This window comes from Chenopodium album, chromosome 22 (genome assembly GCF_948465745.1).
Source record: "Chenopodium album chromosome 22, dcCheAlbu1.1, whole genome shotgun sequence".
NCBI lineage: Eukaryota > Viridiplantae > Streptophyta > Magnoliopsida > Caryophyllales > Amaranthaceae > Chenopodium > Chenopodium album.
The window spans coordinates 32,002,580-32,017,556 of NC_137855.1; positions in this window are offsets into that span (position 1 = coordinate 32,002,580).

The following is a 14,977-nucleotide window of genomic DNA, read 5'->3' on the forward strand; positions in this document are numbered from 1 at the left end:
AATTAGAAATTAGATCTAATATTTAACAAGAATTAAAACAAAAATTATTTTTTTTTAGGAAATCGGGCAACAGCCACGACACCACAGCCGGCTGTTGCCGTGCTGCTGGTGGCGCTGCTACTGTTGTCGGCGCTGCTGCTGGTGGCCTATGGCTCACCGGTGGTGTGGTGGTGGCCAGCGGTGGTACGGTGTACCTCGAAATAGGGGAAGGGGAAAAAAAAGAAAAAGAGAAGAAAAGGTAAAGGAGAAGGAGAAGGGAGAGAATTTTAACTTGAGTTTTTTCCACTCTGGGCAAAGTTTAATTTGCCCAAGTGTTGAATATTTATACCCCTTTTTCTCTAGAAACTCTTCTTACCTAAATTTTCCATTTTTAATCTTTTCTAATCCCTTTCCTATTAAAACTTAACTAAAATAATACTTTCCTAAAATAAACCCCAACTTTAATAAATTAAGTTTAAATAAAATTTCCTTTTATAAATATTTCCAAACTTATTTAATATAAATAATACTTATTCTAATACTTCACAAAATACATATTTTAAATAAAATACGTATAAAAATACGGGGTATTACAGCGACACCTTGTTTATGTTTGAACTTAATTGAGGTCATTCCTTTTCTCTTCTACTTGTAATAACATTTCAATGTTAATTAAGTTCATCATGAACTATTATTTCTTTTCTCTTCTACCCGACTTAGCTTAATAATAACCATGCTTTGGAAAATTTGATCTTGTATCAAGCTTATTGGATAAGACTATTTTTTATTATGCGAGGGATAATTTTGGTCATGGAATCCATACCGTGTCAACAGCAGCTGGTAGGATTGTAGATCATGCAAGTTTTTATGGACTGGCAAAAGGGTCTGCTAGAGGAGTGGTACCATCTGCTAGGATAGCTGCATACAAAGTTTTGAGGGCTTGAAATGTTTGGAATAAGATATTCTTACTGCTTTTTATTGCTGATGGGGTTGACATAATTACATTTTCCATTGGAGAATTTCCTACAACTGATATTTATTCAGACAATATTGCAAAAGGGAATACTAACAATGCAGTCTGCTGGAAAGGAGGGATATGCGAGTGGTACCATAAGTAGTAATGCAGCCTTATTATTTAGTGTGCCAGCTAGTGATATGGATCGAAGGATCCTTGATAAAGTTGTCCTTGTTGGAAATGGAAAAACTTTAGTTGTAAGTTTTTTTAATCATAGCATATAATATAATTTGAAGATTTAAGTTCTAATAAAAACATGTAATGATTATTTTGAAATGGTTGAATGGTAGGGTAATTCTCTATTAACTCCTTCACATTAAAAGGAGAGATGTTCCCTTTGGTATATGTGTAATCCCTTGTATTTTAAAATAATTTATAAATAAATGTATTTTTTCGGAATTTTATTTCAAAAGTTTCAAATTATTAATTTGGGTCAAAAATTATTTTAGTACAAATTATTATATGTACCTTCATTTTAAAATTTATGCCCATACAAACAAAGCCTATTCCATTTTTATTTCCTAATTGACCCATTATTTTCATGAGGTTCAATCTTCCTACTTAACCTATAACTCTCGCTCTTATATATACCCCATGAATCCCCAAAATTTCCCCACACAAAATGTTAGTCTTATTTTCTTTCTCTTTTATTTTTCTTTTATTTTCCCCTTATTTTCTTTTTCTTTTTTTTTCCTTTCTTTATTTTCCTTCTTAGAGTTCTCACGCCCCCTCCTTATTGATGCTTCCCGCTGCCACCACGTGCCGCCGCCTCCGTCGGCCGGCCACCGGCCCAACCATGGCCACGTGGCCTTCCTATTATTCTTTCTCCCTTGTTTTATTTACCTTGTATAAATTTTAATGTATTAGTTTTGGGTTTTTATTTTATAGTATAAAGTTTATGTTTTAGTATCAAAATCATGTTTTTGATGGTTTAAACTATAAATTTCAGATTATAATTATTGTTTTAATTTTTCAGATTTTATGATTTTTAAACCTAGGTTTTTTAATTTATTGAAATTGGGATTTTAGGGTTCTTATGACTAATTGAATTGGGCTTTTGTAGCTAATGTATTTCTAATGATTAATTAAGCATAAAAACATATTTAAAAAGAAGTTTTAAGGTGTTTTAATTTAAATCTAATTATATTGCTGGAAATTAGTTTGGGTATTTGTAGGGAATATTTCAAGCATTATGATAACCCCAAACTTGAACCCCACTGTGATCATACACTAAAGTACGGTGGCATTCCAAAGGGAAAGAAAAAGAGCAAAAAGAGTCGCCAACAAGTTTTAGGAACTTGTAAACCCAAAAGACAATCCAAAGGGACCATCAACTACTCCATAAGGTCTTGAACCAAATAGGGTCCGGGGATGAGGGTACGAATCCAATCTACAAAAGAAAGGACCCGCCCTATAAAATAGGCCTCTACTTTGTTCTGCTCGTATTCATGCGCGCTTTTTGAATAACATACAAACATTATATTAATCCTACCCTGTTTATCTATGTTGGTTGAATATTAATGCACAAATAAAACTATTATTGGCGATCACTTGAGTTAAAATCACATTAGCCTAAACCAAATTAGTAATTATCTTATTAAGCGTGATTTCAAGTACAAAGTCCCTTTAAACCTGCATAAAAGGTGTGATCAAGCAATAACAATAATATAAAATAAATATCAAGAAACATAATAATAAATCAATAACACAATAATAATGACAATAACATGATAAGGAATAATAAAGCTTAATAATAATAGAAAGATCCTAGGCATGATACTAACAAGATTAATAACAAATCCTAGCATGTCACTAAACAATAAAGATCAAAGCTTTAAACCTAACATGGTACTAACATGATAACATGATATTAGAAATAAGTAAAGGCACCCTAAACATGATACTAGAAAGCATAAAATAACATCCTAACATGATACTAGGAATATTAAACAATAATAAACATGCTTTCTACATTGAAAGAGAGTAATAAGATTACTTTGAAGCCTCGTACCTCTTTCTAATAACAAAATACACAAGTTAGTAAACTTCAATGAAAATAATAAAGAATAATTAAAGAATTAAAAATCAAATTAAATAAAGTTTTGACTAGTTTTGGACCAAACCCTCAGAAATTATCAACCTTGCACGTCTAGGGCGAAGGCAACTTCGAACTTGGCTAAGAGACTCTAAGTCTTGTGAATGCGGAATATTGTGTTTGTAAAAGGGCAGTTTAGAAAGAGAGAGGAAGAATAAGCTATATTGCTCAAGAGAGAATAGAGAGAATTGAGGATGAGAGTTGATGAGAGATGATGAATGAAAACAGAAGTTCGGACCCTATTTATAGGAAAATAGTCCGAAAAATCATAGAATTTGATAAGGAATAAAACTCCACTCTGTCGCTAACAAACCGACCTTGTCGCCAGGAATTTATCTTGTCGCCAGGCGACAGAGACAGTTTTTGCGGATTTTGTTTTTATCATATCTTTTGATCTAGAAGTCCAAATAAGTCATATAATATGTCGTTGGAAAGCTCTTGAAGTCTACTTTCTAATGAAATTAGAATCAGATTAAAATATTTTGTAGATAAAAAGATATGGACGAAATAGTGTAAGGGTGTCAGTTTTGAATAGAGTTTCGTATATCTTTAATATCTTTTTCGTTATAGCTCGATTTAATATTATAATATATCATTGGAAAGATAATTTCAAGATCTATCCAACCATATAAAATTTGGATAAAATATATGAGGCACGAAAATAATATCTGACTATCTTTGAACATCTTTAAATCCGAATAGAATTAGGAAAGTTTTAAAAAAGGAAAGTTTATATTCAAATCAAATTCTATGATCTTATCTTTTCAAAAAAAGGATAATTAAGATTTTTTAGAAACTTATAGAAGATTCTAATCAATCCTAATTAGTTTAGGAATAGGATTAAACCTTTGGACCCTCCTCATGATCATTGGGTCGTAGGTAAAATCCGGTTTGGGCCCAGTTTAGTATTTTGGCCATAACTTCCTCGTTATTCATCGGAATTGGGCTTATAATATATCGTTGGAAAGGTCTTTTCAAGCCCCATCCAAATACACTATTATTGGACCTTAATTATGGACCAAACTAAACTAGTTTGGACGTTTTCATAAAATGGAGTGGGTTTTTGAAAACAGAAAGAAGGATTTTAATAAAATTTAACCGCAACACTTGACTTTCAACCACTTTCACCTCATTCGATTATGGTTCGACGCGAAAGGTATTCATCACTGGGTTTGATTTTGGGGAGACACAAATGGGTGTCTACAGTATTAATTTATGATTATTATTTGTTTTCTAGGAGGTGATTCCCTATGCGACTTTTAATTGATTAAAAGTGGCACAAGAGATTGTTTACACGAGATACATACATGTCTACTTGGTTGTAAGTGTGGTACCCATTTTTTTTGACTAAATAAAATTATAAGTCAAAATCCCACGTAAGTCGATAATTTGACTAAAAAAAAATTAGAGTAGCCACTCTATTTTTGCCCGAATAGAGACGATCTTTCTTGTTTATGATCATTTTCAAATAGAAAACGACATTGACTCCATTAGGTGAGGCACTATATAAGTATGGTCTTAGGAAAATTAGAGATCTAGGTACGGGGTATAAGTTAGGAAGATCGAACGTTTGGAACTCGTCTCTTCCTCTGTTTTAACGAACAGGCTCTTACTAGTACGTTGTTAATTGGTTATGGTTATTCATATACTTTTCCTTAAACTAATGCATAAAAACACGAAAGTTTCCAAATTGTCAATCACACTCAAATGTAAATAAAAATGAATTAAACCTTACAATATATGGTGGTTTGAGCATTAAAGTTGCCCTACGTACCGTTCATTGTAGGATTTGAATCCACTCCCGGATCAAAACCCTACGTAGTTCTTACGAATGTCCATTTATACATGGTCAAGAATTTCATACGAGGTTTCAAGAAGGTTTATTATTTTTTTTTTTGGGAGAGGTGTCCGTATAGGGTCATTTGAATGAGGCTGAGCAATCTTGCTTTCAAGATGGAGGTCAATTAATCAAGGTTGAGGAAGTCACTAGAATCAGCGACACCATAGGAGTTTAATTCTTTGAGGAGAATGATTTTTTATTGGTGAAATGCGTTTCAATTAACGACTTTATTTAGGGTTGACTAACTTCCAAAAAGAGATTGTATGGGCTTATTTGAGTGTGCTAAAAAATGGGATTTTTATTTGGTATGAATCAAGAAGAATACGAAGGAAATGTATTTGGATTGTATGAAATTGACTTATGCAAAATGGACATTCCATATGGCTTAAATCTAAATGATAGGTAATGAATTGAAAAACTTAATAATGTTAGAATACGTAAGCGATCTATCAGAGATAATAAAACTTTAAAAGTATAATTCTCTGCGGCAAATAGAACATCTTATAACCTATCATGATTGAATATTCAATTTTACCCTCTTATTTAAATATAAGCCATAAACCATAACTCGAAAGATTTATTTTATTAATAAAGTGATACAAGCATGCAAACCCATATTTCACTTAATTAAGAGTTAATTGTCTCTTTATTAAGAAATGCATATGGAAATTTTTCTCTTCCGAATGGTGATGGAATTAAAACTTAAACAAGATTTTTTTTTAAAGTATAAGACATTCTATTCCAAAATAAATAAATTATTTATAATGCTCCTTCAAAATTGGGTGATAATGGTAAAAGTACTTCGAAAATTGGCATTAGCCTTTTAATGGTATGTTAAGGACAAACATGTAGATGATCTGTAGAAAATTCTCCCTTTTTAGAAGTCATTTGATATGCCAAATAAAATAAGTATTTCTGGTTGGAAAAAACAGCCTCAAATCAGTTTAACATATTAATACCTTGTTTTGTAAAAATCATAAAAAATAGAGTATTTATCCTATGAGAACGTGTAACCCCAATTTACAAAGCTTAAGGAATCTACTTTCTAGGTAGTCAATTCAAATTTTATTATTAAAAAAGGATATTGGTCGAAATTGGAAAATGGACAGACCTGTAGTAAGAAATTTGTGATGTTACTAAGCTTTAATGTCTGATTTTTTGTGGGTTGGTTAAAATTTATTTATATAAAATTCCAAGTCTCATACAATCCTAAATACATAAGCTTATTGTGAAAATTTTATTTCTCAATTTTATTATAAAAAACGATTTTTTACATAAAACAAAATGGTCGATTGTGGTATTTTTCTAGAATTCTGCCATTCATTCTTCACAGCTTCCTTATGCATTTTGTACAAGATCATTGCTTCCATTTCATACTCTACATAATGATGATACATACAAGAAAAAAAAAATTAAACAAACCATGTATACTCACTTTCAAACTCGCTCGCGGTCAGTCAAATTCTACATGGTTTTCAAATTAGGAAACCGGCACGTACAGTGCCCTAGGAGGTTATGGAACACATAAAAGTAGAAAAGTTAGTGTAGACACCCATTTGTGTCTCCCCAAAACCAAACCCAGTGATAAATATCTATCGCGTTGAACCATAATCGAATGAAGTGAAAGTGTGAAAAGTCTAGTGTTGCGGTTAGTTTTTATTAAAAATCCTTCTTTCTGTTTTCGAAAACCTGCTCTATTTTATAAAAATAGCCAGTCCAGTTTAGTTTGGTCCATGATAAAGGTCCAATAATAGTGTATTTGGATTGGGCTCGAAAGAACTTTCCAACGATATATTATAAGCCCAATTCCGATAAATAATGAGGAAGTTATGGCCAAAATACTAAACTGGGCCCGATTTGGTTCTTACATGCGGCCCAATGGTCTAGAGGAGGGCCTATTATTAATTATCATTTCTAAAGCTATTAGGATTGATTATAATCTTCTAGAATATTCTAGAAGGTTCTCTTAAATCCTAATGGAGTTAGGATTGATAATTATGTTTCAAAGAGTTTGAAATTGAATAAAATTAAACTTTCCTTTTTTAAGAGTCCTAATTCCTTTCGAATTTAAAGACGTTCAAAGACAGTCAGATATTATTTTTTTGACTCGTAATCTTTATCCAAATTTTATATGATTGGATAGATCTTGAAATTATCTTTCCAATGATATATTATAATATTAATTCCGAGCTATAACGAAAAATATATGAAAAAAATACGAAACTCTATCCAAAACTAACACCCTCCCACTATTTCGGCCATATATTTTCTTCTAGAAAAGATCTGATTCTAATTGGTTTTGGAAGTAGACTTCAAGAGCTTTCCAACGACATATTATATGCCTTATTTGGACTTATGGATCAAAAGATATGATAAAAACAAAATCCGCAAAAAACTGTCTTGCACCGCCTGACGACAGGTTCGTCGCCTGGCGATGAAGCCTGTCGTTGGCGACAAGATGGAGTTTTATTCCTTTTCGAACTCTAGCTATTTTCTATCGGTTTCCGGACTATTTTCTTATAAATAGGGTCCTTGGACTTCCGTTTTCAATCATCAACAGTCATCATAATTCTCTCTCTTCTCTCTTGAGCAATATAACTTTTTTTCTCTCTCTTTCTAAACTAACCCTTTTGCAAACACAATACCGCATTCACAAGATCTAGACACACCTAGCCAAGTTCAAAGTTGCCTTCGCCCTAGACGTGAAAGGTTGATAATTTATGAGGGTTTGGTCCAAAATCTAGTCTAAACTTTTTAACTCTTTCTTTCAATTATTTGATTTATATTTTATTGAAATTTACTAACGCGTGTATTTTGTTATTAGAATGAGGTACGAGGCTTAAAGTAAGTAATTAGCTTACTCCCTATTTAAATCAATGTAGAAAGCATGTTTAGATTTGTTTAATTCCTAGTGTCATGTTAGGATGTTTTTATTATCTTCTAGTATCATGTTTAGGGTGCCTTTTATGCTTTCTAATACCATGTTAGTACCATGTTAGGTTTAAAGCTTTAATCTTTATTGTTTAATGACATGCTAGGGTTTGTTAATAATCTTGTTAGTATAAATCATGCCTAGGATCTTGCTATTATTATTAAGCTTTATTATGATTATGTTGATATTATTATGTTGCTTGATGTATATTGTACGTTGTTATTGCTTGATCACCCCTTTTATGCTTGTTTAAAGGGAATTTGTACTTGAAATCACGTCTAATAAGATAATTAATAATTTGGTTTAGGCTAATATGATTTTAATTCAAGTGATCGGCAATAATAGTTTTATTTGTGCATTAATATTCATCCAACATAGATTAAGCAGGTTTAGGGTTAACCTAATGATTGCATGTTAGTCAGAAAGCGCACATGAATACGAGTAGAATAAAGTAGAGGCCTATTTTATAGGGCGAGTTCTTTCTCTTTTAGATTGGATCCGTACCCTCATCCCCGAACACCAGTCATGGTTCCAGACCTATTGGAGTTGACGATCTCATGGATCGTTAAGGGGCCGGGTGTAACCTTCACCCTGTGAACGGTTTACAAGTTCTTAAAACTTGTTGGCGACTCTTTTGCTCTTGTTTTCTTCCATTTGGACGCCACCATGCTTAAGTGTATGATCACAGTGGGGTTCAAGTTTGGGATACTGCTTAAAATATTCCCTACAGTTAGTAAATGTATGTAAAAATAATACGAAATCACAATTGAAAAGAAAGAAAATATTACCTTTGACTTTGAGTAGCTATCTTGAAGAATTGGTAAAAGTAGTGTCAAAATGATCGATTTAATTCAAGGCCAAGTCTTTCTACAATATTTTATATTTTTTTTTACTGAAAATAAAAAAAATTTTGATTACTTTTTTTTTTTTATATCTAATTATAGTGCCAAATTTAGACTTTCTTTATGAGGTATTTTTTTAGCTGTTTTCTTTGATATTTTTCCGTCCCTTCCCGTGAAGAGTGGGGTGGTATATATATGAGTGCAAATGGGAGCTAAAATATAAAATACAAAGAATATACTGTTATACGAAATAAATACGTACGAATACAAGAGTTAGGTAGAAATTGTAACCAAAATTCGTCTTACTGAGGTAGAGGACAAATAGAATTAGCCTACTACCTCATGCAAAACTTGATTAATATTGACTGAACAAAAGACAATATTATTAATGACTAAAAATAATTAAAAATACTAATATAATTTTAATACAATTGTTAATTGGTACTACTTTTCTTTGAAGAGTATGTTTCCTTGTACTTACTCTTCGTATTTGAGACTTACCATAACAGAACCAGACTATTATAAAACCCACTTATCAAAAAATAACAAGGAGAAAAAATGTTTCTTTGCCATTGATTGTGGATAGTCATATCACCTTACTATTTGGGAAGAAACACAGTTCAGTGATACAATGTATTGTCATATCACACCATTTTCTGATTCTCGTTGCTAAATTACAACCATGGCTTACCATTTTCTTCTTCTGCATGGATTTGATATATCAAATGAGTGGTAATGGTAGAGGTATCTTTACTCATAACCACTCTTTAACTGTCGAATATTGTCGTCATTGCATTAATTAGGAAGAAAATAACATGCATACCTTACACTTGTTGTTTCTGAGTGTATAAAACAGAGAAAAAAAAAGTGAGTCATGAAGGTATAGTGGTAATGGTGTTTTGGTGGGAAGTTGAAAGGAAGGAAGAAGATGAAATATGAAGTACTAGTATGTTATTAACAAAGTAAAATGGTGGGATTAAAACAAGTTAAAATTAAATAAGTTAAACAAAAACAAAACAAAAAAAAAATAATACAAGTTGGGGGAGACGTATTACATGCATGCATTGGAATTGATTTTGTATGCATGCATCATATGCATGCTTCGCATGCTTTTGCATTTATCAAAATATGCTAATTTGTCTTTTGTGATTTGTATTTTCCTTTTTTTTTAAAAAAAATGATTGAAAATATTAGAATAATAATAATAACAATAGGATACATAAAATCAGTAATACTAAACTTTTATCCGGGGTTAGAAAGTGATACTATAAAAACGGCCACGATATAAAATTGTACAGATTAAAGGGTCAATATTTGATACTCTCGACCAGGATATGTCAAACGGAATAATTGTTACATACGTCAGTGGTAACAACATTGTTTTTATTTCATTTTATTTTTAAAAGACACTTACTACTATTATTAGACTAAATGATTACACGATTGGGATATGATAAAAATACGGATAAGATTTATCCAAATAAAGAATTTGGAATTCAATGTCTGTATTTGAAATACATGATTTGAAATTCTGAATTTGAAATCAAATACTTGCATCCAAACACTACCTAAGGTTATTATTATTTTATTTATTACTCAATCATGACTTGTTAGTATGTTGAGTAAAGGTGAATTAAGCCGAAATGGCTAGGTGGGTTGAATATGTTCAACAATTGTGGATACTTTGGAATTTAATGGAATTAAAGGTCATGTGATCATCGTTGTCCTAATAAGATTAAAAGTGAATGGTATGTATGATTATTGTGTATGCTTACTTGAATGAGTCGGCTATTAACTAAATTTGTAATCATGTAAAGTGAAACATGGATGAGCAATAAAACAATGGAAAGCGTGCACTTCTAGAGTATTGACAGTTATACGATGGTAGCCCGTGGCTTTCCGAGACTTGTTTGATCAACATGTCCTCTGTTCTTTTGGTATTTACATTTTTATATTATGATGAAAGTTAAATGGGATCCTAGACTAACTTTGTGAGAATGGAGTCGCGCCCAATCTTGCATCGCGCTATATTTTTTTTTAAAAAAAAATGGCCATTTAGGACCAAATGATTTGGTGGGTTGGACAACCTCGTCTATTGCTTACTCTAAATTAAATTAATTAAATTAAATATAAAGAGTCAAGTGATTGGAATTGGTTAGTGAGTATGTTAAGTTGGCTGAACTATTTTAGTGAGGAGTCTTGGTTAACGAATTCATGTTGTATGTTTATTTATTACTTTAATTAGTTGTGCATGTTAGGTTTGTTGAGTTGTAGTTTGTATGTACTCAGCTTTGTAGAATGCGTGCTTTTGTGTGTCTTCATTTGGTCATAGGATAGCCTTCACCTTTTAATGACCCTGTGATGATCCAATTATTACACTTGTATTATTGGGGAGTAGTATTGCATATGTTAGCTTGATGATGTGTTGTTGGATAGGGCTCGCAAAGAGTTTTTCAACGATATATTATAAGCCCAATTCCGATGAATAATGAGGAAGTTATGGCCAAAATACTAGACTGGGCCCGATTTGGTTCTTACATGCAGCCCAAGGGCCTATTGTTAATTATCATTCCTAAACTATCTAGAAGGTTCTCTTAAATCCTAATGGAATTAGGATTGATAATTATGTTTTAGATTTTTACTCGGAACAAAATAAGTGTTTTTACGAAAATACGATTTTACCCCTAAACACAGATTTTATGACTTAATTATATTGAGAAGTGGATTCTGTATGGGAAACGTGTTAAATACCAATGCACCGCCTGATGACAAGTTTGTCGCGATGCACCTTATCGCCTGGCAACATGATGAGTTTTATTCCTTCTGAAACTCTAACTCTTTTCTATCGGATTCCGGACTATTTTCCTATAAATAGGGTCCTTGGACCTCCATTTTCAATCATCAACTCTCATCAAGAATTCCCTAATTCTCTCTCTTCTTCCTTGAGCAATATAGCTTTCTTTCTCTCTCTTTTTTCTAAACCAACCCTTTTCACAAAAACACCATACCGCACTCATTAGTTCTAGACACACCTAGCCAAGTTCGAAGTTGCCTTCGCCCTAGACGTGAAAGGTTGATAATTTCTGAGGGTTTGGTCCCAAATCCAGCATAAACTTTTTAACTCTTTCTTTAAATTATTTGAGGTCCGTTTGGCATCACTGTGGTTTTCTTTTTTTGGTTTTTTGTTTTTTAAAAGTATATTACATATGTTACATAATGGATCAAAAAAATATTTAGACTTATTAAAATCATGATAATTTTGAAAACTGACAACAAAAAAGTGAAAACACCTTTTTCTTGTTTCCTGTTTTTGGTTTTTAGTTTTAAAAAAAAAGGAAACTGAAAACCAAAAATGATGCCAAACAAGCCCTTAATTATTTGATTTATTATTTTTATAGAAGTTTACTAACACGTGTATTTTGTTATTAGAATGTGGTACGAGGCATCAAAGTATGTAGTCTTATTGCTCTCTTCTTGTAGAAAGCTTGTTTAGATTTGTTTAATTCCTAGTATCATGTTAGGATGTTATTATTGCTTTCAGTATCATGTTTAGGATGTTTTTTACTCTTTCTAATATCATGTTAGTATCATGTTAGATTTAAATGCTTTGATCTTTATTGTTTAGTGACATGCTCGAGTTTGTTTAATCTTGTTGGTATCATGCCCAGGGTCTTGTTATTATTATTAAGCTTTATTATGATGATTATGATGTTGATTGTTATGATTATTATCATGTTGCTTGTTATTATATATTGTTGTTATTGCTTGATCACACCTTTTATGCAGGTTTAAAGGGAATTTGTATTTGAAATTACGCCTAATAAGATGATTAATAATTTGGCTTTAGGCTAATATGATTTTAATTCAAGTGATCGCCAATAATAGTTTTATTTGTGCATTAATATTCAACCAACATAGATAAACAGGTTTAGGGTTAACCTAATGATTGCATGTTAGTTAGAAAGCGCACATGAATACGAGTAGAATAAAGTAGAGGCCTATTTTATAGGGCGAGTTCAATCTCTTTTAGATTGGATCCGTACCCTCATCCCCGAACACCAGTCATGGTTCCAGACCTATTAGAGTTGACGATCTCATGGATCGTTAAGGGGCTGGGTGTAACCTTCACCCTGTGAACGGTTTATAAGTTCCTAAAACTTGTTGGCGACTCTTTTGCCTTTGTTTTCTTCCCTTTGGACGCCACCATGCTTAAGTGCATGATCACAGTGGGGTTCAACTTTGGGGTAATGCTTGAAATATTCCCTACAATGCGGCTTCTCCTCTTGAGTTATGTTATATGTCGCATGTAGTTTTTGCCAAATCTCATATGTTCTTTTCCTCATACCAACAATTGCATTTTCACTACAACTAACCAAATGCGACTTGCTTTAGCGAGTGGTAGGTTGGTCTGCATTCTTGGAGCCAGTGGAGGGTATTGAGGTGTCTCCAGTACATTTTCTTCTTGATTGATATCATATTGAGAGTTACTCCCTTGATAAAGAGGAGGTGTTTATTGTTCATAGTAAGTGTTTTTAGGTTGAATTTCTGTTGATGTTTGTTGTTGTGAAGGATTTTGCAAAGATGTGTTTCCTATTTTTTCAAGGAAAAGTTGAAATTGGGGATTGGTGAGGAACTCGTCACCTATATTAGAAAAATGTTGAGAAATTTGAGAGTAATTAGGGTTGTTGGGATCCATTAGATTGTACTTTTAAATAACAATAAAAAAACGTAACAACAACAAAATTTATAAAAATTAAATAGTAAAAGAGTAATAAAAAAAAAAATAATAACTTTAATATAAAATATATATAAATAGCTTTAATAAAAATTTAGATGATGAAAGAAAATTAATCTAATATCTATAACTAATACTAAAGTAGCAATCGCTGATGTCATCTTTTTTCAAAGTTGTACACGTGGCGCTATCTTATGAAAAGATTTCCCGCTCAATTGATTTTTCTTTTTTTTTTTTTTAAACAAAATGCTATTTAATTTTAAATAGGTAATAACTATTTTTTAGGTAATTAATTTTAAATAGGTACCTATTATTTTGGTAATTTAGGTTGATATTAGGTTGTTGGAGTCTTTATAGGAGTTATTAGCATTTTTTTTTAAAATTTTGACAACAAAAAATTGACATTGATTAATAAAATAATAAGCGTTATTAGCATAATTGAGGTCAATTAAAGTGAGCTTATAAACATTTTGCGCTCAAAAAAAAAAATGTGAAAACAAAAATCCAAAGATAAACTACTGTGAAACCCGTGCATTGCACGGGTGCTAACCTAGTATATAAATAAAGTAAGCATTTTTGGAGAGCATTCAGCGCGCCACATAAGCAAAAGTATATTTTCGACCAATCAAAATTAGATTTCTATTTTATTTTAGAATTAAAAATTCACTTGCCACATAGGTAAAACCGACGAATGAGATTTAAGAATTTTGCCACGTTGATTAAAAAATCAAATAATGATTTATTAGATCGATATTATTTTATAAAAAAACTAAAATTATCTTTTTTAAAAAAATGAATAGTGATTTATCAGGATTTTATTTATTTAAAAAACTAAAAATTATCTTTTACAAAAATAATCATCTATAGATATAGAATTAATATATCTAAGATAATCTTAATATTGTTTATGATAAGAAATCAAAATTTTTCCTTAATAGTAATTAAATTAAATTTTTTATGCCTACCACTATAAATTGACACATCCTACAACACCAATAAAATTTCATATCAATACAAAACCAAATCAAGAGAATTTTTTGTCATAATTTTGTGTCAATTTTAGGTCATCAGTGGTTGTGTATTTCTTAGTTTAATTTTTATTTTTATTTGTGATTATTGCTTACATTGTGTTTATTACTGAATTGTGTTTTTACATGTAGATCAAATTTAACCAGATAATTAAATTTGGGCAAAAATGATTTGAAAATCAACGTATGAGGAGGTATTATATCTGTATAAATCGTTTACATTTATTAATTTTTTATAAATCTTTTTAGTTTTTATTAATTAATGTTGTGATTAAAACAATTTTTTGTGATTTAGGTAGCTTAATCAAGTCATCAAATTAACTTAATTTTTATTTTTAATTATAGACTGATTATGTTCATGCATCAATTAAAGCCAACTTTGTACAATTTCGTCCCAGTGAAAGAAAAGTTTACTCCATTAAATATTTTTCAATCGTCACTAATCGGAAACGAGTGGCGATTGAGGACGAATAAAAAACTCCAATGCATAGATTTGATTTTGTACAATTAC